Source organism: Cyprinus carpio, chromosome B1, assembly GCF_018340385.1.
Source record: "Cyprinus carpio isolate SPL01 chromosome B1, ASM1834038v1, whole genome shotgun sequence".
Lineage (NCBI taxonomy): Eukaryota > Metazoa > Chordata > Actinopteri > Cypriniformes > Cyprinidae > Cyprinus > Cyprinus carpio.
This window is the reverse complement of record NC_056597.1, coordinates 38551427-38576421: the sequence shown is the minus strand read 5'-3', so window position 1 is coordinate 38576421 and position 24995 is coordinate 38551427. Positions and strand designations below refer to the sequence as shown.

General features: G+C 34.8%; 1 long non-coding RNA gene across 1 annotated transcript; it reads left to right on the top strand.

Moving 5' to 3' along the window:
- The first annotated feature begins 3362 nt into the window (after window positions 1–3362).
- Window positions 3363–23476, top strand: LOC122135999. Its single transcript, XR_006153851.1, has 3 exons — window positions 3363–4009; window positions 4804–5027; window positions 23188–23476. It is a non-coding gene; the product is annotated as an uncharacterized LOC122135999 (long non-coding RNA).
- The last annotated feature ends 1519 nt before the right edge of the window (window positions 23477–24995 follow it).

Here is a 24995-nt window from a genome sequence, read left to right as displayed (position 1 = left end):
TGAGAACTATATAAAAGGTCTTAGTGTAAGTTAAAAAGGTTCTCTTTTGATGTCAGACTTTTTTTTTTGAAAGAACATAATACTTGCATTGTGGATTTAACTTTTACCTTCAATCCAAAGCACATTTGTTTTTTTTCTCTGAAAGTTGTGTGATAGTAACGTTCCCATTACTATGGCTCATTTCCCATCAGAATGGCCTCTGACTCTTTTGTGAGTAAGTCAGTCATCATGTGAAAACAGGAAACTGATGGCCACTATTGTGCTTGTATCCACAGAGGGTCATCACAACACTTCTTTAAATGTTTTAATGAGGGATTTGTGGCTACAGTACTTTTTTTGTTGTTGTTGTTTTAAGCAACCATTAAAACCATTAAAGTCTAAAGCCTGAGTTTTCAACGGTTATAAAATATAGAAAACTATAATTCTCATGAAATTTTCTTACTAATAACAAATCTATAACTTTCTAAGTAATGATTATATAATGTAACTTAATGCTCTTAATGAAATTTATGTTACCGATAAAGTGTATTTTTCTTTTTTTATATACTGAGGTCCCCAAATTGGCTGACAGTCTGAATGGGAGGTAAAGGTTCAAAACTCCTGGTTTTGAATATGAGCCAGTTTTTGAAATTTAAATTGAATTTAATTTAAGGGTTAATAGCTTTTTTAGTGGATATTCTGAACTCTGATCTCCCTTTTTTTTTTTTTAATTGGGATTAGGATGAAATCGGGTCTAAACTGCTTTCAGAGTTATTTGCCCTGACTTGACTCCATCTGTGCAGGGTCACACATTAACAACAGTTTTTCTTGTGTGTGTGTGATTGGTTTCATATTTGCATTATAAAAGCAGTGCGAATGCAAAAAGAGTGACACAGTCATAGTCGCACAATTGAGATTCATTATCAGCGTGAGTCAAGCGTAGGGAAGAACCCTTTTCTCTACTTGACAATATGATGTAAAGCAGTGCTGAGGTCATTCTGTGGTTGCCATGGCATCACCTTGGGAATGTGAATTTGAGGTATCAAATCAAGCTTTCAATCAGTATCTCAGAAGTCAATTAACCTTCACCGAATCTCTTTATTTCTTATTGTTCATGTGTCTTGCATTAAATTGAGCCTTCAGAACTAGTTTCATTGTCAATAAACCTCATTCTGGTTGCAAGATGTATCACTGTCTGACTAATCTGACCACAATCCAGAGGTTGTGACTGTAAACTCTTGTTTTGAACCACAGGCTAAATTTGAGCTCAGCACCTGTGAAGGGTTTGAAAAGTTTCCAAAGATCTAATTCAAGAAAAAAAAAAGGTTCAGATTATTTTGCATGGATTTTTGTTTGCAGAATGGCTTTCACTCTTTAAAATGAAGGAAGAACCATTTAAAAATGAATAAAACCATTTTGGTTCCCCAAAGAACTTTTCAGAGATCACCTTTCTATAGGTGTAGGTATAAGCTGTTGTTGGGACAGCTGTCATTAGCACCCCTTGAAAGTACATATTAGTACCTAAATTGTACAATATAGTACCTTTAGTATAATGACAACTTTTGTACTGAGAGAGTAAGGAACGATCTTCGTTGGAAGTCATTGACTAAATACAAGTAATGCAAAGTATGTTGGAATACTAATCTTATAAATGTAAAGTTTATCATATGCCGTTCAAAGTTCTGCTTTTACAACCATGACTTTTTTTCCCACCTCTCTCAACCATTGCTGTGTAAAGAAAGCAAATCAGGTTACAGCAATCCTCTTTTTGGATTATTTTCTTAGGGTTTGGGCGTTATAACTCAAATCACTCCCTGCCTGTCTCATACACACACACACACCACACCCGCAGGCTCAACAAATGTTTGAAGATAATTTATCTCACAGTTTATATTGCGGACACCAGCATTCAGGTGACTGCTCTGAAATTAAGCCTTCATGTCAGAAATGGTCACGGATCGGATTCTAACACACTCCATGTATGTGCAGTGCTGTGTTCAATTAAGCTCATGCAAGAGCATTTAACTGAAGGCTTATGAACACTCAACATTGCCCCTTGACCCTCTTTCTGACACAGCTGGACCGGCTGAAGGGGTCTCCTGGGAGACATTAGTCAGTGAAAAAGCAAATACTTCATTTTGAATCCATGTTTTCAATTTGGAGGCACATGGTTTGAATTAGGGTCATGCTTACTGAGGTGGGTGAGTGGGAGGGTTAGCCTCAGGACAGAGGTGAGTGAGAGCTTCCTTTACACCCACAAAAAACACACCCACATTTACACTTTAACATTCAGCTTTGTTTCAATTTTTAGGGACTTTTGAATTCAAGACAGTTATGGTTACTCATTAGTTTGTAATTTAATTGTGCAACTAACACATTTAAGGAGTAGGCCTACTTCACCCAAAAATTAAAAATCGGTCAACATTTTATTCACCCTCATATCGTTCCAAACCTGTGTTCTTTTTTTCTTTAGAACACAAAGGAAGTTACTTTAAAGAATGTTTTTGTGCACAAAGTCAAAGCAACAACACTGAACCCCATGAAGTTTAAAATGACATGAGGGTGAAAGAATGATGACCGAATTTTCATTTTGGGGTGAACAATCCCTTCAAAAGTTGTATAAAACAACTTTTTAAAAAAGGATTTGAAAAGTGGATGCATGGATATTTGAAAACTGTTTATATCAGAAATCAGAATTTAGGATTATTGTCCATGTAAGTTGCACTTAAAAGAATTTGACTTGGTGAGTTGCTCCAAAAATCATAGTTATTTGTTATCTCAATTTCAATTTAAAAAGCACAATAATATATAATATGTTAAGTGCAATAAATGCAATATTATAGAATATACATAACTATGCAGATGTTTAAAATGGTATGTCAGTTGAAGAGAACGATTGTAATGACAGACAGACTGAAAGAACAAATGGAATCTAATGGTATTAACCTTATAACTATAGGTAGCCTAATACATTTTATGTACACCATGCTTCCAAAGTTCAAATACACTTTGCATTCAGTAGAATAAAAATTATAAACAATTTCCAGTGCGTAATGCTATATTTTTCAAAAGTTATATAATGCTATAATGGTTGCTAAACGCCAGGTTTTAGCCAGTTTATAATAGCATAAACCTATTCTGTGGTTTCCATTAAGATTTTCATTGCCTTTTCTCATTGGCAAAGCAAACGCTTTTGGCGTCTAAATTGAATATTCAGTTCTAATTGAGGGATTAGGGATACTTTTTTTTCACCCTAGTGCTACTCCTTCGGAAAAGTTTTCTGATTCTGAAAATAGGCACGAGGGCTAGTCTGGAATTCTTGGATTACATCATCCTTTATGATGTCATCATCATTGGGTGACTTTGGCACGTTACCGAATGGGTGAAGTCAGGCAGAATTTCTGCTCTCGCTGCCCAGTGCAAATCATTTAAAACAAAGCCTCAGGGTCACTGTATCCGTACGGATAACTGTTAACCCCATCCACTCTCCTTTCCTTTCATTACTTGTCTTTTCAAGGGGACAGTCGAGAGAAGGTGACGTCTTCGTTAAAAAAAGGGAATGGAAGCCTGTGTTTTTCTCTTGGGGGACATCATAATGATTTGATTTACTGGCGGTCATTTGATCAACAGCGTACGCTCCACTCCCTAAACACACACTCCTCCTCGAGAAACAATCAGAGGCAGACGCACGCAAGAAGGTGCAGGCTGCCGGACATCTCGGGGCTGGAATCACATTCATTCTCATTAGACTGCGATAGTGTCAGCTGGAGGCAGGGGAGGCACGAGCCAGGGTCATAAAAACTACCTCACTACCTTTTCCCGCCATTACCTCATACAGATCACATCATACCCAGTCAGCCATTCTCCAGTCTACGCCGAAGCTGCACACTGGCGTATGTTTTTAATGTGCATCGCTTTTCTGCCGGTCACTTTTACCAGCTTCTTGTCAAACTACCTTCGTAAACAGTGAAGGAAATGGCCCGTCGTCAGCCTTCAAGCATAAGCAGTTTTCAACAGGTTTTGAGGTTGGGTGAGTAATTTGCATATGTCAAGTCGAGCTTTATTTGTCTTTACTTGTCTTAAGCAACCAAAGTACACCTTTAGTATTTGTATTTGTAAATGGAGGCTAATTCGTATGAATTTCTCAGATCTTTTTTGTACATTTTCGGACAGTCTGCTTAGGTCCCACTGAGAGTTAGGTTTAATGGTTGGGTTAGAAGGGGACTTTTATGCTTAGCCTACTTTATTTATCGAAAAATCATGTTTCGGCATGACTCACATATGAAATCGCTATGTAAAATAGTAACTTTTCTTATTAAATTGGGTTTAAAATGGTATAAGGGGGAGTGGCTTTCACATTCTAGAGCATTTGATTGGACAAAAATGAGCGTAGTGCAGGATGAGTCATCAATATTTTTGGTCAGTTTCCCCTGTTTCAAATGCATATCTAGTGAATTTTGTTATGTTTAAAGAAAACACTAGAAAATTAGATGGCCTAAACTAAAACATGGACTAAAAGTCAAAAATACATATAGTCCGTAATATGCTGCCTATATGTATTTTTTTTATTTAAATATGCCCTAAAAATGGTGACAAATGGGGTTGCCACCTATCCTGTTATTTTCCAATTATACATCAGTTTCAATCCATAGACATCCAGAAAGCTTCTATTTCAGTTTTGTCAACCCCACTTAATGGTAGTTAACTGTGCATAGGCTTTCCTTTGGCCAGCCAAAAAGACCCCCCCCCCCCCCCCCGCTCATTTGTTATTCACAGTAAATATTTTGTCAGGATGCTTTTTACAGATGGTTGTTTGTTTTACAGCGACAGTGGAGGTCAATAGAGATGGCTCCATGAGATGAACTGGCTCGCTCCCCAGAGACATGCGTTCTCAGTGAGGCCCAGTGATAGATGAAGTGTGTGAGGGATCGGTTCGGGCCCGTGTTCAATCAAACTTCATGGCTTACATTACAGTGGATGATGCATGGGCACTTCTTTGGACCTGTTTTATGTTCTGTAGGCCCAGGAGCGTGGCATTGTTTGCACTGGTGAGTGTTTAGTGGCTATTAAAATAAAGGTTATTTTTCATTTTGCATGTCGTAAATCCAGTGTAAGTTTAGATGGAAATGAATGACAGATCTGTTGTTTTTCCACAAAATGCTCCCATATCCATTTTGACTCTGTTTATGTTTGTACACAAATTAAAAGCTGGCATAAGTATTTAAACTTTAACAGAGGTTTAAAGGAACAGTTCACCAAAAATGAAAATTTGCTGAAGATTTATTTGCTCTTAGGCCATCCAAGATGTAGATGAGTTTGTTTCGTCATCAGAACAGATTTGGAGAAATTACATTAATTGCTCACCAATGGATTCTCTGCAGTGAATGGGTGCCATCATAATGAGAGTCCAAACAGCTGATAAAAACATTACAATAGTCCACATGACACCTGTCCATCAATTAATGTCTTATGAAATCTTGTTTTCGTAAGAAACAAATCCATCAAGATATTTCAACCATTGCTTCCTGCTGAAATACTAGCTGAGTACTCTATCCATAATATTGATTTCTCCAGTGAAACCACATCATCTGAATCAGGAGAGAAATATGCACAAAATCAACAATTGCTAGTAAATTTCACAATTAACTACAAGAAATGGCAAGTAACACATTGAATTAAATGTGAATTTTTAAAGTTTTTTATATATAAAACATACTCAAAATCTGTTTTATTTACAACTTCAAAAAATAATTATTTTTAAACAAAATCATAGATGTTCAGAAAACGCGAGGGTAGGTAAATGATAAAAGACTTTTCATTTTTGTGAGTTATTCATTTAATCTTTCTATCATAATAGTTTTCAAGGATATTTGGACTTGTAGACAACAAGCTTAAATCAGCAGTAGTGAAAAGACAACAAACACTCCCAGTATAAATGGCATAAATCAAATGAAGCAGTGAAGGTAATAAATTAAAAATGTATCTTTTCATCAGAACATTGTATTGCTTACTGATTTGATTTATTGTCTAGTTATCTTTCTTCCTGTCTTGTGCTCTTTTTTTGCACACACACACACACACACACACACACACACACACGCACACACACAAAAACATGAAAACCAAACACACAAAACCATTGAGGTGTTTCTTGGGCTCAAGCCACATCCAGTGATGTCACTGTGCTTATTCTGAGTCTTTTTCTCTAATGTATGCTGACTTAAGCAGCCAAGAACACACTCACACACACAGCCACATACACACAACACATAAGTATAACCTTAAATACATACTGTATCTTATAGAGCATAGCGTTATGGCCTGCAGTTTAGTGTAAAGGATGCATTCTGAATTTATTTTTGAGAAGATTAGTATTTTCAAGCTGTATGTTATTGCACTAGATTGCATCTTGCTTTTTTGTAGGGAAGTCTAGGACAGTAATGATAATTGACACATTTAGACTTTTCCTCAAACATTTGGGCCTGAAACAAATAAATGTATTACTTAATCAAGTCAGATGTAGACAAAGGCTTCTGTAACTGAAATAGCTCTGGACTGTAAATGTATATATTTAATTTCCACTGAGAGGAGACTAACATTTATATATGACCTTTACAGATTTGTTTTTTGTAATATTGCTACCAAATCATACGCAGAAAAAATAAACTTGTCCATAAAACTAAAAGTCACATAAGATGTTTTTACTTGACTTGCTCAAATAATTGTAAAATAATCCATATTTCTGCAACTTTCAGTAATTCTGAAAAAGGGAATTATGCATGGATATACCCATATGTTTTCAGTGAGTTTGTTGTGCTTTAAAATTTCAGTTAACACTTCTTGAGTGTTACAATTATTCTGCTCTCCCTACAATTCAGTTTTTTTATTGTCTTTTTATTAGTTTTGATATTTATACACGAGAGAGAAAAAATAGAAAATAAAGAATAATTATGATCATAATAATAAAAGTAAATAACACAAAAAAAGAGAGAGAGAAAAAAAAAAAAAAAAAAAAAAGAGAGAGAGAAAAAAGAAATAAGAAAAGAAATCCAGTTTCAACTATGGTCAGAAGTATGCTACAATTCAGTTTTGATGTATAGTAAAGTCTTACTCAAGGGCAGTACCGTAGATCATCCTTCCTGGGGGTTTGAACCTACAATCTTTCAGTTACCACCCCAGATCTATTACATCACCCCCACAGTATTACTTTCTACAGTCTTGCATATTTAATGCACATTTATGCTGTTTTACCAAATCAAGTAGCATTTGTTTCATAGGTGCATCATGTATTGTGCTTGCTTCCCAGACACCGAAGTTAATTCCTGGTTTAGACTAACTGGTTTAAGTGGTTAAAACACATTAGTGGTGGAGAATTTTAGACCAGACAATCACGTAATGACCAAAGTAGAAAATTATTCCCGGGAGGGTTTCTGTGTTTACCATTTCTTTACTTAGACAAAACACATACTGTTTCATTTAAAGGGATAGTTCATCCAAGAAATAAAATTCTGTTATCATTGACTCACCCTTTTGTTGTTTTAAATGTATTTGAACTTCTTTCTTGTGTGGAACATAATAGGAGATGTTTACCAGAGTGTATAACATGCACTGTGCCACAGAATTCAATAATAATTACTTGCATCATTTAAAGGTGACAAACACGGAAAAAGTCAGATTTTCATAATTAAGTGCTATAATCGGGTCCCCGGTGCATCTACTGATCCAAAAAATGTGAAAAATGAAAAACAACCTTGTAATTTTTTTTTTTTTTGGTAAGCCTTTCTCTGCAGCTTGTGAAAAAACAAGCCACTCAGATTTTGCTCCCCCAGTGATGTAGAAAGGGGATCTTATTATAATATTACCGCCCCTAAATCTGCACGTTTCCTCCCATTGTGTTTTCACAAGCAACAATGCTGTATAGCGAAAGTTCAGGCAAAACATGCTAACTGTTCTGTCTTTGGCTGCACAGACGAGCACAGAACACTATTTAGAGTCCCAGCCTCAGACGAGACAAGAGAGCAGTAGATTTATTGATTTAATTACTGTATGTCGCTGCTGTGTGACAGCCGCTTTCTGTGCGCGAGCTTCAGATGTGTGCACTCAGAAAACCGTATATCAGAAGTTTAAACTAATATGGTTTAAATCACATGATTTCAGCAAGATAAACATGATAATCAAAACCAAAACAGATGTTTTTAAGCAAAGTATCTGAAGTATGAGCTGTAAAGGCACAGCCCTATTCTGGAAAAGGGGGCGGGGAGCAGCAACTCATTTGCATTTAAAGTGACAGCGCATTTCTGCTTCCACTCAAAATAGGCATTTTCATAATGATATAATAAATGATCGGTGGGGTATTTTGTGCCGAAACTTCACAGACACATTCTGGGGACACCTGAGACTTATATTACATATTGTAGAAAGGGGCATAATAGGTCTCCTTTAAAACTGTCATATAATTTTGTAAAAGTTGAAATATTGCATTTAGATTTAGTCATTTATCAGACACTTTTATCCAAAGCAACTAACAAATGAGGACAATGGAAGCAACCAAAATCATGAATACAATAATAATATAAATAATGTAAAATATGATGTAAAAAAATATAAATCATAAAATATATTTTATATATTGTTCTCTGTTATATTACATTCATAAGTAAAGCTGGTAAATGTGCTTCAATTGAAATGTTGTAAAGTATTTCTCTGAAATATCAGGTGGATATACTAATATTTCAGTTACTTTCTGTCGCTCTCATTCTTTTTTGTTTTCCTAGCAAAATAAGAAAAAAAAAACATGTTACTCTGTTATTCTGAAAGGATGATTTACGCATGCATATACCAGATATGGTTGTGGTGAGTGCATTGTGCCTTAAATTATCACACAACATTTATCAAGCATTAAAATGATCCTGCTTTCCTCTACATTACCATTTTTATATATTGTTTCAAATTAAGGCTGGTAAATGTGCTTCATTTGAAATGTAGTTTGTTTATTATACAATTTGGATATGCAAATATTTCAGATTCTCTCCACTGCTGTCCTTCTTTTTTTGTTTTTCCCAGCAACACTTGAGAGTCTCTGGCCTCTAAACAGATTCCGAGTCCTCACAATTACCCCTGTGGGAGTAGGACATGCTGTATGTTTAGTCTACAGTATGACCAAAACAGACAACGAGACAACAAGCATGCAAACACTCACATACACATGAAATGCACAAATTGGATTAGTACGTTTCTGTTAAACAGTCCATTGTCAGTGTGCAGGTTATTGTTTGTGCATGTGTGGCTTTGCTTTGTATTCAGAGGTGTGTAGTGATGATGACATCATCCTCCTCTGGTCGGCAATGTGGGGGTTATTTTGACAGTCTCCTGTGCTATTGTTTTGTCCCGCATCTGCCCACAGATTAGGGCATGTAAATTATGGGCATGAACGTTGGTCATAAATATAGAGTTTGCATATCTAATGCAGACGCACATAATGGAGTCACTGGTATTGCGAGTCTGATGAAATCATGAAGTGTTTAGTTATACCAGCCAGCCAGTCGGGGTCCTTTCCTCCTTTGTGAGATCATGTTTGGCAGTGGTGGGCAGAGGTTCCCTGTCTTACACTTGTCTGCTGTGGGGTGGCCGCAGATGTGTCAGTCCCACATATGAATCATAGTGATTTAGATGTGTCTTTTCAATCCCCCTGAGTGGCTCATTCAGTGTATTAAGAAGGTGCTATCTGAGTATCTATCTATCTATCTATCTATCTATCTATCTATCTATCTATCTATCTATGAGTCGGACAGAGGAACAAAAGCTAAAAATTTTACAGTGGTAGCCATATCTATCTATCGTTCATACTATCTTGAAAAAACTATCCCTAGTATTAATCTATCTGTCTAATCTATCCCATTTTTGTGCTACAAATCAAATGATACCTCTATCGGCTTCTTATAGAGAGGTGTACTGTTTTTGTCTTGCACGATCATGATTTACTAATTTTTTTGTCTGTAAATCTGCTAAAAAAATAATAATATCTAGAGATTGCTGGGCTATTTTGACTCAGGCTCTGTCTGAGTATCTATCTATCTATCTATCTATATCTATCTATCTGCTGTCCTCCATCCATCAATCCGTCTACATAAATATATCAATACATTACCACATATCACCTGTCACATATTTAAATATATCTTTTTTGTTTTCCATATGAGCAATGGCAGTGATTTGAAAATACTTATACATAAATCTATACATACATTTCTTTTTCAATACATTACCAGTTATTTTTCAGATACACTACTAGAAAGACATCACTTAGGCTCACCTAGGCTGCATTTATTTAGGGTAACAGTAATATGGTAAAATGTTTTTGCAATTTAGAAGAACTATGTTTTATGTTAATATATTTTAAAAAGAAATGCTTCTTGAGCAGTAAATCAGCATATTAGAATGAATTCTGAAAGGGTCATGTGACACTGAAGACTGGTGTAAAGATGCTGAAAATACAGCTTTGCATCACATGAATAAATTACATAAATATACTAAAACAGAAAACTGTAATAATAATAATAATAACAACTCTACAGTAAAAATATTACTGTTTTTACTGTATATTTGATCAAATAAATGGAATCCTGGTGAGCATACGAGTTTTATTTTAAAAACCTATATATATATATATATATATATATATATATATATATATATATATATATATATATATATATATTTAAATATATTTATTTTTTTGTGAGAGAGAGTGAGAGAAAGGAAATAGGAAGTCATATAGTGACATCTCTTATTGGTGAGTCTAGTCATCGTCTCATTCGTATTGCTTTATTTATCACAGTCTGGAAACCATAATGCCAGTGAAACAAACATCCCTCGCACAAGTTCTCAGAGTGTGTTATGACATCACTCCACCCCTGCAAAGGTGAGGTGGGAACCTCTGTGTAGGATTAACGGGAAGAATGTCTCGAGTGCTAGTCTGGAAATACTTGGGATAGTTTCGCTGGCGCGGTTTCACAAGAGGATGATGCCTGGCCGGTTGCATTGTTTGGGATGACCTCAATGGAATGTTATTAAGGAAATTAAGTTTTATGTCATGTAGGAAATGGGAGATACAGGAGTTTGTAAGGTGGTTCCTGTGTGAAGTATTTAGACGATTAGTCATAAACAGATTTAAGACCTCACAGAGAGAGACATAACAGTAGAATATAGAGCCGTTTCATGTCTGCATATTTGAGTGATAAACTACTTTCATCACGTTTCCATTCAGCACAGCTGTGAATCAGAGATTGGAGTCTGTAAGGTAACGGGACCCTGCTAGACATCCAGTGCTCTGGCAGACAAGGGCTGAGTCCTGTTCCTCAGCCCACGGAGAAAGCTCTTAGTCAGGCCTGGAAAAGCAAGGGGGACTCCCCGCTTTCGGGAAGCCACAACTTGCAATTCCATTTTCCCTGACTGCTGGTTTCTAAACTCCGTTAAGACAGCCGAATCCTGCCAGGCAGCAGGTCAGTGTAAGGTCCAGATGTGGCTCTACTTATCATATGGTGCAGAGCTCGGTTTGTGCTGATGCAGATGTGTTCAGTTATGTTGTAGGATAGAGTTTGCTTTCTCTTCAGTAGTAAACTATATTAAAAGTGACGGCTGATGTTAAATCAAAAACACTAATATTTTTTCAATAGATAGTTGAATTGTAAAGTCGGTAACATTTTATTATTGGGACCGATTCTCACTTAACATTAGCTAGTTGCTTAATAGAAAGCCTTTTAATAACATATTGTCTTTTTACTTATAAAGCAAGCACATATTCTGCATGGCCATATTCTACATCCCTAATCCTACCCAATACCTAAACTTAACAACTTCCCTTACTATTAATTAGCAGCAAATTAGGAGTTTATTGAGGCAAAAGTCGTAGTTAATGGTTTGTTATAGCAAGAATTGGACCTTAAAATAAAGTGTGACCATAAAAGTATAACATTTTGTAATAATACACAATAAGTCAAAAGCTTTATTAAAAAATACATTAAAAATATTAATACTGTGAAATATTATTACAGTTTAAATAATTGTTTTCTATTTTAAGATGTCATATATTCCTGTGATGCAAAGCTGAATTTTCAGCATCATTACTCCAGTCTTCAATGTCACATGATCCTTCAGAAATCATTCTAATATGCTGATTTACTGATCAAGAAACATTTCTTATTAACATGTATTTAAATAAAAAAAAAAACTGTTATTTTTAAATTACAATAATATTTTACATTTTTACTGTTTTTCTCTCTCTATTTTTTTTATCAAATAAATGTCTTGGTGAGCATAAGAGACATTTTTAAAACGTAAAAAAAAAAAAATCAGATTTTTTTTTAAACTTTTGACTGGTGTATTTGAAACATATGCAAAATAAGAAAGGATAATTAGTGGTCTTGGCTAATTCAAGATTCATTCACTACCATTGCTCATGGAACACAAAAAAATATATATTTAGAAAAATGTCTGTAAACAGTTTTGGTAAACATTGACATCCATTGTATGGACAAAAAATACAAAAGACATTTTGTGTGTGTGTGTGTGTGTGTGTGTTTCAAAGAAGATAGAAAATCATACAGGTTAGATGACAGCATTATTTAACTAATGTAATAAATAAATAAATAAACTATCTATCTATCTACTAAATAACTATCCATAAAATTAAGCATCATACTTACAAACAAACTATATCATTAAACATATAAAATAAGAAGATAAAAAATAATATAGCATGTAACTGATAAAGGCTAAAATACATTACACAAATACACATCATACACTACATGACTGAGGATCACACACTACCAGACATCAGACCCTATACACATCATACACTACATGACTGAGGATCACACACTACCAGACTTTTGTTGTTCTGATCACAACAAACAAACTCATACAGAAACGTGCACCTTGTTGCTAGTAGACCCGAATGTCTGTTCTAAAATCAGCTGAAAATATTAAACATGTTATCCGGCCTGAGCTAAAAAAAAATTGGAGTCTGTGACCATCATACACTGATTTTCTATTAAATCTGTCAACTTAAATCTGCAGACTGGCTCTGACTTTTGGCAACTAGCGTCAACTTCTTCAGACTTTTAATCAGGGGGAAAATGGGGCAAAAGTCATGTAGTGTATATTCCATTTTTTTAATAAAACAGAAAAAAGAAAATCCCATAGACATTGAATGAGGAATCTGAGCTATATCTAGGGACCGAAATATCATAGAGACTTGGGGGTGGATTTTTTTTTTTTTAACTTGGGCCAGTAAGCAACCACTTAGTAACCACATAGCAACGGGCAAAAGAATCACTCAGATCACCTTAGCAACCACATTGCAATGCCCTAGCAACCACCCACATCATCGTTGCACAGGCAAGCACCACACAGTTTTATTCAGTAAAATGCTAAAATGCAGTGACATTGTTTACTGCTTAAGAGATCAGTAATGTACATGTCATGAAACTTTAATCCATATATATTTCTATATGTATAACTACTGGTATATTAATAACTTTTTCATTAAGCTTATAATAATTTGTTTTAAATCCCAGCAAAGAAAAGGCCATTTTTTTGCCTTTCAAGCCATCTTTACACAAATTATTATTTAAAAAAATAATAATTTTACACATCCGGACTTTAAGACGTGAAAGACTATTAACACACCATATTCAGAGTTGGATAAAAGAAACAAACAACACTCTTGAAATGATTTGCGCTGATAGCTCTGTTTAATGACAGCATCAGAGTGTCTCTGCTCTCTAATTTTTGCCGTGCGTGGTCCTCTCTGTGTCTCCCGTGGGGCATTTGGGTCTGTTTGCTAGCACTCATAATTGCAGTGGTGAAAGAGAGAAATAGAAAAAAAAAGTAACACTAGACAATAGACAAGCGAGCTGTAGAAAAACAGTAATTAGAGTTAGAGATGGTAGGAAGCCAGTTAAGACTTCAACTCATCATAGACAACATCTTTGTCACATAGAGGTGTGTGTGTGTATGTGTGTACATGGATCCAAGTCAGTCTCAATTCTCAAATAATGATGGAAGACAATTTGTAGGGCCCTACAAAATCCATTTTATTTTTTCCCAAATGCAGTTTTTTGTTGTTGTTGTTTGTTTTTTTTTCAATTCCGTTTTATCCGTCTTAATTTTTCTGGATTCTGTCTTTTTCTAGAAGCTGTTTTAATGGTTAAATTAAATGTTATTCGAAAAGCATGTATAATTAATTGAAATCATGAAAATTACAATAATTCAACAGCAATTTATTAAAAGTTAAACAAAAAATAAATGTTAAGGCCCTGTGAAATGTTTCATTTTTTTTCATCAAATTCTGTTTTCCATTCATTTTTCAGGATTTCATTTTAATGCTTTCATTAAATATTAATTATCAAAGCATGTATAATTAATTGATTTTATTAAAAATAATAATTTCTTATTATTTTATTTATTTATTTTTTCCAGTTTACAGATTGTGTATTTACATTTTTCTGCTTTATAAATTCTGGTAAAAAAAAAATAAATGTTCTCTTAAATATTTCTTTAAAAATGTTTTAATAATCATTTTTATTACTAGTAGTACTATCATTAAATTAAGTAATATTTCTGCCACGGTTTCTGTAAAAACCCTTTGAAATATCCAACAGTGTACTTTTAATGTATCTTTCCAAAATTTGGCAAATTCTGAGACATTCCGCGTTATACATTAAATTCCATTTTATGACTGGATTCCACGATTCCATCCTTGTTTTCCACATTGCGGAAATCATAGGGCCCTAAATTTGATAGAAAATATCTGGTAAAGTCAGTAACTAAAATCTTACTATAAGGCATCAGTAAATCATTATAACAGGTAGGCCACTTATACTGCCTTCCATTAAATCACAGATGTATGTTGGAATACTGGGGATTTCTGTAAGAATGACTCAGAAGTTTCATTATGTAAAAAAATCCACATCATTTGGAAACGTCGACTCTTCTCACAAATGTAGCTCAGACTTGACATCCAGTTCTTACTGCATCCCCCATTGTATAATCAAGCTTTTTTTGAATGAAATACTGGTCTAGACTTGATTAAGTTGATTGGAGGAGTGTCTATGATTAACTTTGTGTTCAGTAGATGATGTGAGAATTGGATGGAGTGATATTGTAGGCTCGGACTGCTTTAGACTGTTGTTGTTCTTCGTTTCGTTTACACACATCAGATGGAAATTGCTACCTGCTGCATCCGTCCAGAAGAGCAGCTATAACTGTGAAGTCTGTGAAGACGTGACTCATCTCCAATCTGCAGTCCAAGTGAATGCTATAATGTCAAGTCTCAAAGACTCTAACATGTGCCAAGTCAGATTCACAATATCTCTGCTTAACGTCCTCTCTAGAGAAAATATTTTCATTTAATAACATATTGATGTATACTACCATTCATACTTTGGGTAAGTTAATACTTTTATTCAGCAAGGATGCGGTACATTGAGCAAAAGTGAGTGTAAACAAATATTTCAATTTCAAATAAATAGTTTTTTTGAACTTTACTATTGTTTAAAGAATCAAAATGTGTCACGGTTTCCACAAACATTAAGCAGCACAGTTGTTTTCAACATTGATGATAATTATAAGAAATGTTTTTGAGCAGCAAATAAGCATATTAGAATGATTTCTGAAGCATTATGTGACACTGAAAATAAGTAATGAGTGAGTAATGATGCTAAAATTTCAGCTTTGCATCACAGGAATAAATAAGGGTAACATTTTAAAATATATGAAAAAGCAGTTATTTTGAATTGCTGAAAAATAAGAAATCTTACTAAATCCAGACTTGTGAACTGTAGTGTATATATAACACTGTATTATATCAATCCAATTTAACTTTATTAAAATGCATAAGCTGATACATTTTTTAGCAATTATAAAATACATTAAATAAAAATAAAAAACTAGCCTTAACCTGATATGTTGTTATTAACCAAAAAAGTCGCAAAACTGATGATATGAGAAAGATAGCATTTTATTTTTTCAATGTAGTTTCATTAGGAGTCACACAGTAAAGAACGGATGTGGCAGCCGATGCAGAAAAAACAGAAAGAACTTCAAATACTTCTGTAAGGACAAAACGCAACTGAAACAAAGTTGATTCATCATTCAGTCATCCTGGCCTAATATTAAAAAAAAAAAAAAAAAAAAAGACTGACAGTCTTTCTCATTACGATCACAGCTTGATGTGTTCACTATGACTATTTCAGATACTTTTAGATGGCCAGAAAATTTTAAAAAGGCCAATGAACAGAACTGTGTAGGTAATGGCCTGGGTAGGCTGGTATTTTGTGAAGGTGTTGTGGAGTGGTGGTTTTAGATCTGCACTCTTAAAAATAAAGGTGCTTCATGATGCCATAGAAGAACCTTTTTGTCTAAATGGTTCCATAAAGAACCTTTAACATCTGAAGAACCTTTCTGTCTCACAAAAGGTTCTTTGTGGCGAAAGAAGGTTCTTCAGATTATAAAAAGGTAAAAAAAGAAATGGTTCTTTAAAAACCTTTGACTGAATGGTTCTTTGTGGAACCAAAAATGGTTCTTCTATGGCATCACTGTGAAGATCCTTTTGAAGCACCTTTATTTTTAAGAGTGTGGGCTGGTTGTAGGTTTGAGCTCTGCAAGGGGTGATCCACAAGCTGTTATCATGAGCGGGGCAGTAAACCCCAGGTTGCTCCTTTAATAAGTGTACTGTGTGTAAAGTGTATGCGAAATGACTACTGACTAGACCGCTGCACTGTTTATGTCCTTGTATATACACTTTGTATTTAAGCAAAGGTTTTACACTGTGAGTGTCCACTTCAAATGGACATGAATTTATTGCTGTGACACCTGAAAAGCGACTAAGCCTTACTGGAAATGCGACGTGATGACTATTTTAAGAGCAGCTGTAATAGAGGACCATGTGGTTCAGATTGGCTAAAATACCTCACAGATGATTAGTCTAAAATACTAGACATTCTTTGTCAAATTGTCCCGATGATTTCCTGGCTGCACAGTGTGAAGCGCGCCACAAGCACGAGGCCACAGTGTTACAAATGCATTAGCATACCCCCTCGCCAAGGGCCCCAATCAGCATTCCTTCCTAGAAACACTCCATTCTTCTTGCCCAGAGAAGAGGGGTAGGGAATCCCTCGCCATGACTCATCGAGTTTCTCCGACTGTAAGGGGAGTTCACTGGATGGAACGAACATGACTTGTACATTTGTGGATTAAGGGATGTGCAGGGCAAACTCCCTGCTAAGTCATAAAGGAGGAGAATTTTTAAACGCTGACTGCTGCTTGCTACGGCAAAACTTGTTTCTGTTGCTTTGTTGGCAGAATACAGATGGGTCCAGTAAATGTCAAGTATGTCTAGTAGGGATCCTATATGTAAAATAAAACTTTATAACAATATAACTGTTTAAGGACTATGACTGTATACGTAGTATAAAATCCATACTCTGTCATATATATATACAGAATTAAAAAATGTATCTATACAGTACATAATACTACGTCTATTATATAAATAAAATGGTCTGTATGATGTATGATGCCGAGTATAAATAAAAACTACAACCGTAAAAAATTCTATGTTTAGTATATAAATAAAAATGGAATCTTTATAGTATGTATTTTATCATTTATGATTTTATATAGTGTTATAAACTATAATTGTTTAGTATAGAATATCTTATAGAAATAAAAACTATATATATATATATATATATATATATATATATATATATATATATATATATATTATATATATATATATATATATATATATATATATATATATATATATATATATCTACTACTGTACAAAAGTTGGGAAGGTTTTTAAATGTTTTTGAAAGTCTCTAATGCTCATCAAGCCTGCATTTATTTGATCAAAAATACAGAAAAACTGTAATATTGTGAAATACTATTAAAATGTAAAATAACTGTTATATATTTTAATATATTTTAAAATGTAATTTATTCTGGTGATGCAAAGCTGAATTTTCAGCATCATAACTCCAGTCTTCAGTGTCACATGATCCTTCAGAAATCATTCTAATATGCATGATTTGGTCCTAAAGAAATATTTCTTATTATTATCAATGTTGAAAACAGTTGTACTGCTTAATATTTTTGTGAAAATTGTGATGTGTATTTTTTTCTTTCTTTGATGAATAGAAAATTCTTGAAATCATGAAAAATCTTTTGTAACATTATACACTTCTTTATACTTTTAATCTCTTTACTGAATAAAAGCATTACATTCTTTAAACAAATCTTACTGACCTCTGTCTAACTTTTGACTCTCAAACTTTATATTGTGTTGTACTTTAGTAATAACTTATTTTTACAGTTAATTAATTGTACATTCTTAATGAATCACTAGTCTTCATGAATTTTTTTTTTTTTTTTTTCATAAATTCAGTTAACATTTTAATTTACAGTTTTCTATGTTAGTGCACAGTATTCACTTTAGGTACAAATATCTCCAAATGTGCTTTTGTTTGTGAAAATGACATGAATAACTGAGTCACATATTCTGTCCCTTCCAGTCGTAACAAACAAACTCTATGACTGCGACAGTAGGTAAGAACAATCCTGAATACACTTTTTTTCCCCTCTCTCTTCCTCTCTCTCTCTCATTTTCTACACTTCACTTCTTCCACTGTTAACCGTAGTGGATTCAAACACAAACAAACAAGCAACGCTAACGATTGCAATCACCACTAATTTGGAGGCCCAGCTCTCCTCCCCCACTCTCTTCTCCTGGACGCGCTCCATCCCAGAAACCCTTGGGGCTCCAGATGGGTGTACTGGCTGTCGTGAAGGGGAGAAAAGGACAGAGGAGGTGGTTGGTGTTTTTGGAAAGAGTGCAGATCTTCTTCTCTCTTTTCTTTGAAGTGAATTTTCATAATACAGGCCTCGTCTTTAAAAAAAGAAAGGTTTTATAACAAAGCCTGGTTTTAAATTAGAGATCATGTTTAAGATCAGCCTTAGGACTGGATCAATATTCAACCACAACAAAGTATGTCTCACTAAACAAGTCTTTTACTGCTTTGCTAGATCTTTGCATTTGCATCGTGTCATACTGTAACCACTGAACAATGCACAAATCCTGACCCAGGACCAGTGAAAAATTGCCCCAGCCGAAAGCATAAACAGAGGATGGAGGAGGGCAATGAAGGGAGTGGCATAAGTTGTTGTAATTGGTGTAAGTTTGGGGGGGGTTGCAGCCACACTGCTGGGTTTTGAAAGAGTGTGCAAACGGAGCCCTGTCATTTACAAGACGCCCGTTGGGCTGGGCTGTGTGAACGCAACTCACAACGGTTCTCTAATTAACTCCTGCTCAGAGAGAGAGAGAGATGAAGCAATGCTCTGCCAGAGCTGACTAAATGCAGGAGAAAAGAAAAGCGCTCCGTTTGGCTGCAGTTTGTTTGATTCAGCAAAGTTCATAATCAGTCAGCACATGCATTGTCAGGTTCAGATTGTTTTTCGTGGTTCCCGTATCGGAATCTAATTCAGATTCTAAAGATCACTAGCATTTCCGGCACCAGAAAGCTGAAACAGTGGCCTGGAAAAAGAAATACGAAGGTGCAAGTTAGTACTTTGTTACAAAATCTTGTACATTTCTATTAGCTCCTATCTTGCAGTTTAAAATATTACATTTTATCACAGTCAGTATTTATACACTGTATGTAGCATGTTGAGTTAAAACCTCATCATACACTCATACACTCTGTAAGGTCTGTAGGTGAATCCCAGTTCACATACTTATGCATTATTCTGTGACGTTTAGCGGTATAAAAGAGTGCAAGTAGTGCATTCACACTGAAAATTTCAAAAGGAAAAAGTGCACTTTAAATATCTAGATTATGCACTAGGCAGTAGAGTATGGAGTGCCACAAGGATCTGTCTTAGGCCCTCTGCTATTTTCAATATACATGTTTAGTTTACATTGTTAGGATTGTGATGCACTACTAGATAAAGAAGCTATATTTTATAAAGAAGCTATAGTAAGTACAAAATGCAGCTGTTGGAGTCCTTACCAGGTCAAGAAAATATTATCATATTGCCCCAATTTTATAATCTCTACACTGGCTACTTATTAAATTCCATATCATTAAGAAAATATTGCTGCTTACTTGTAAGGCCCTAAATGGTATAGCTCATGCATACTTAACCAGTCCTCTATCACGCTACAATCCATCATGCTCCTTAAGGTTACAAAACTCAGGACTTTTGGTAGTACATAGGATAGCAAACTTCACTTAAAGGAGGTAGAGCTTTATCACATTTGGCTCCTTAACTCTGGAATAACCTTCCTTATAATGTTCGTGGTTCAGAAACACTCTCTCTGTTTAATCATTGTGTCATGTTCACCGTTTCTGTTTGATTACATGTCATTAAAAACCTGCATGATTTTTACTGTCCTAAAACTGTACGTTTGTGCCATACAGACATCACCACTAATAAACTACTCCTAAATGTTATGTAGAAACTTTCGTTTTCTGTGAAGCTGCTTTGCAATGAGTATTGTGAAAAGCACTATACAAATAAACATGAATTTAATTGAGTTAAAAAAACAGTTATTTTGTGGAATATTTGACACTTCATTCAAGTTTAATTGCATAGCGGGGGCACAAAATTGGGCACAATGTACTTTTTATAAAGAAGAAATTTTTCATATTGATTGATAATTCACCCAAAAATGAAAATGCTGTTACCATTTACTCACCCGCATGTCATTCCAAACCACTGATTTCCATAGTATGGAAGAAAAATACTATAGAATTCAAAGTCAGCTGTTTAGTTACTCACATTCTTCAGAATAACTTATTTCATGCTCAACAAATAAAAAATAATAAACTCATACAGGTCAACATGAGGGTGAGAAAATATATATTTTTTTATTTTGAGAGGACTGCCTCTTTAAGTTAATTGGCTAAAGGCCATAAGTGAAGCTGAATCATATTTAGTCTGTTTTTCACAGCCCTCTGGGATCTGGTAGGAATCAGTTTAAGTCACAGACACTTTCACACATGCACACTCTTCAGAGTGATGTCATTCCAGCTGGGCTTTTCAGCAAGTCCCCTGGCCCATGTCAAGCTCAGGATCAAGCTGGCCAGTGTCAAGCTTTCGTCAAACGTACACGATATGCATTAACTGCATCAATGAGGCTAAAAGCTGTTGAAGTCAAGTTCTGTTCAGCAGATAAATGAATCAATCCAGTTCATCTGACAGACACGGGCCTCCCTTTAAGAACTATTGTGGGACAGAGTGACAAGAAAACGCTTTGTGTTTGATTGACACAAGGTTCGCTGGCCTCACAATGAATGAAGAGGTCAGAGATCAAACTCAGGCCTCCAACTATAGCCACTTGCAAACGAGATGAGCTCTGTTGGGGAACCCTGTCACCAAGATTTTAGCATAGCGAAGAATGACTGCCTTTGTTCAGACACAGATAGAAAATACTGTATCTTTTTAGGGAATAAGAGGCCTGTGTGAGCGCTATCCCTGCTTCCATCTTTCTCACTTTCTTTCTTCTCGTTCCTTGTTAAGAAGTGCAAACATTTTCATATATGAGCTTTTGTATGGATAAGCACTTTAGTTCGTAAAAATCTAATTAAGAGAGGTTTTTGTGACGTATGTGTGCAAAGTTTCTATTTAAAATGTAATCTTTTTTGACAAATAGAAAGCTCAAAAGAATAGCATTTGTTTGAAATTGAATAATTTATTTAACATTATAAATGTCTTCACTATTACTTTTGATCAGTTTAAGGCATGATTGCTGAATGGTAGTTTTAATTCCTTTAAATAATTATAATAAAATCTTACTGACAGAGACTTCTGTAATAAACAATACAGTATACTGTATGTCTGTTTAGTTAGCTAGCTTAACATATGTTTGTATTTGTGTTTGTCTGAATTAACTATACATGAGCTACAATGACAAAACTGAGAATGAAAAGGGGGATTTTCCAAAGAAATTATAGTAAAAAAAAAAAAAAATTGTATCGTCCATCCTTTATTATATTTCCACAAACGTCTCATTTGGGCATTTCCAGCCACAGGCGAGACCAAAGCATTCCAGCAGAAGTTCCCTGAACTCTTCAAAGCCTTGACCGTAACTCTGTGGTCAGAGTCATTTATACCTTGAAGAGCTTAAATGTTTTCAGAGCACCACATATTAATGATAAATGCTTTAGTTTACTAGCTGCTTTAGTAACTGAACTTCAAAGCGGTCTGGATTACGTTCTCCTCCTCACTCCGTTTTCCTTCCCTCTCTCTCCCCCTCTCCTCCTCCCTGCAGGAATTCTGTGTAATTAGCATGCCGTTAATGGTCCGTGCGATTAGAGCCTTTTAGATAGTGAGGTTTTACACATTGGCCCAATCTAATCACTAACAGGCGTGTGGAGTCGTTCATTTGAACCATGTGCAGGAGTTGTGGAGACAGAGAGAGAAGGTCAGATACTGTTTAGTAAAGTGTAGCATGGTTTTCCTGGTTTTCAGACTACATGCTTTTCGAGAATTAGTGGATAGTGGAAACTTGCATGACTTTTCAAATGACCAACCTGGTATTTAGATGTGAATATTTGGTGTGGAAGTGGAAGCCCAAGTTACAAGTTGGTTTCCATCCGTTGAAACAACACAGTCTTGGGCTTGGATTTATGTTTGTAAGATGAACAAAACAAAAGAATAAAATAAATAAAAATGAATAATTATTATATACATATAATATATATATATATAGGCTTTATAGATAGATAGATAGATAGATAGATAGATAGATAGATAGATAGATAGATAGATAGATAGATAGATAGATAAAAAAAAGATAGATTAAAATTATTTAAAAAATGTATGGAGCAATTATGTTGCAACAGTGGCAATATGTGACTGCACAGAAACATGCATGCAATGCAAAAACTCAAAAAAAAAATATCACAATATACCACAACATTCTCAAAAAAACAACAACAACATCATAACAGCATCTCTTCCATCAACAACACACATTTTTAATAGCAGATTTTATATTGGTTCTTTTGACTCAGGGTGACAGATGCTGTAGAATCAGGAGTCCTGGCAGCAATGCATCTCGCTTTCTTCCGCTCACTGTATCTCTCTCTCTCTCTCTCTCTGTCTCCCTCTCTTTTTCCCTATTCCTCCCATCAGTCCAAAACCTCCTGCTCCCCTGCTTGGCCCAATCTGGAGAGAGTTAGTGCCATCCCAATGGACCAGGTCAAGCATGCCTTTTGTGCTGATCTAGGATCAGCTGTGTTTATTTGAATCTTCACCTTATACACTTGAAGAGGAGCCACAAGACTGATCTCAAACCGATTTCAGGCAAACCCTTCAATCTCCGTCATGGATCAGCTGTTGTCCACAGTGTCTCAGTGTCACACTGAGGAGGACAAAAAAACTCTAGTTTTTATTGCTTGATACCCAGTGTACTGATTTATTTACTTAACTTAAGTTAAATAAAAAAAAACAATTCATCAATCACTCACACCAATAGACTGCTTTTTTGCTTCCTTGGAACACACACACACACAAAACAAAAAACATTAAGCAGAATGTTGCACTACTCTTTCCTATCACTGAAAAAAATATACTAGTATTTTAAGGTAACTAGTTGCAAACAATTTATTTTAGCTACATTAAAGAAAAAACGAAAAAAAAGTTTAAAGTTAGTCAGCTAAATTTGTTTATTTAAATGTAGCTTAAATAAATTGAATGCAACCACATACCTTAAAAAAATTAGTAAATTCAGTGAATATTTTTTTGTTCATTGTACAATGAAAGTGAAAAGTATTTAAAATAAATAAATTAATTAATTAATTAAAAATAATGTGATTCTAGCATTATTTTCCAAGTCTTTTAAAGCCATATGATAAATTTGTGTGAAAACAGAGCAAACGTTAAATATGTATAAAATGTGCCAACAGCAGAAGAGGCAAAGATTTTTAGCATAAATTCTGACTATTTCTTACTCAAAGCTGTAATGTATGTACTGCGTTTATTGTTTGTTTGTTTGTTTAGTTTTTTTGGTCCATTTGGTTTCATTTCAGAAAACTTGAGAAAATGTTTAATTCGCCTTCACATCATTCCAAAATTGTATGACTCTCTTTCCTCTGCTGAATATAAAAAATATATTTTGAGAAATGGTTTGGTTACCAACAATCTTCAAAATATATTCTTAAAAAAATAAATAAATAAAATAACGTCATACAGGTTTGGAATGATATGTGTGTAGGGCTTTGTGTGTGTGTGTGTGTATTTATTGTATTGGTTTTCAATTTTCATAAACTGTTTAATAAACAAACAAAACAAATAAATGCATCCAGGATATTTTATCAAATCTCATGGTGATGGCAATGACAACAATTACTGTAATGAGAATGATAATAATCTTCATTAAATTTGAAATTAAATTGGGCTGTATCATTGCATGTTCCAAGGTTTTTCATTGTCATGACTGACATACTTCAGTGTCTACAGTTTTTACATTATGTTATGTTTCATGAGTGTGTTTGTTGCTATCTCTTTGTGCAGAACTGAGGAAATGGTTAGCGAGAGACTGTACCACCCCTTCTGTGTCTTGCTGTGTGTTTGTGTGTGTGTGTGTTGACTGTTGGTCCGTATGGCAGAAGAGTGGCACTGAGAAATGTAATTAAACTAACCCACCCCCTCCCCATCGCCTCATCGCATTCTCAATATCTATTTCTATCCAGTGTCTCTCAGTGTCTTCCCACTTTCCTGTCCTCTATTATTTACCTGCCATACTGGCCTTATATTTTATCATTAATGATGCTAGATACCTAATTGTGTCTGAAACCTTTAGGGTTAAGGCTCTTTTAAACCGCTTCCTTCACTCAATATTATATTTATTTAAATGCCATACTGGCCATGACCATATCTTATCATTAATGATGAGTCCAGTAGATTGGGACCCCTCTGACTTCCATTATGAAACAAAGGAA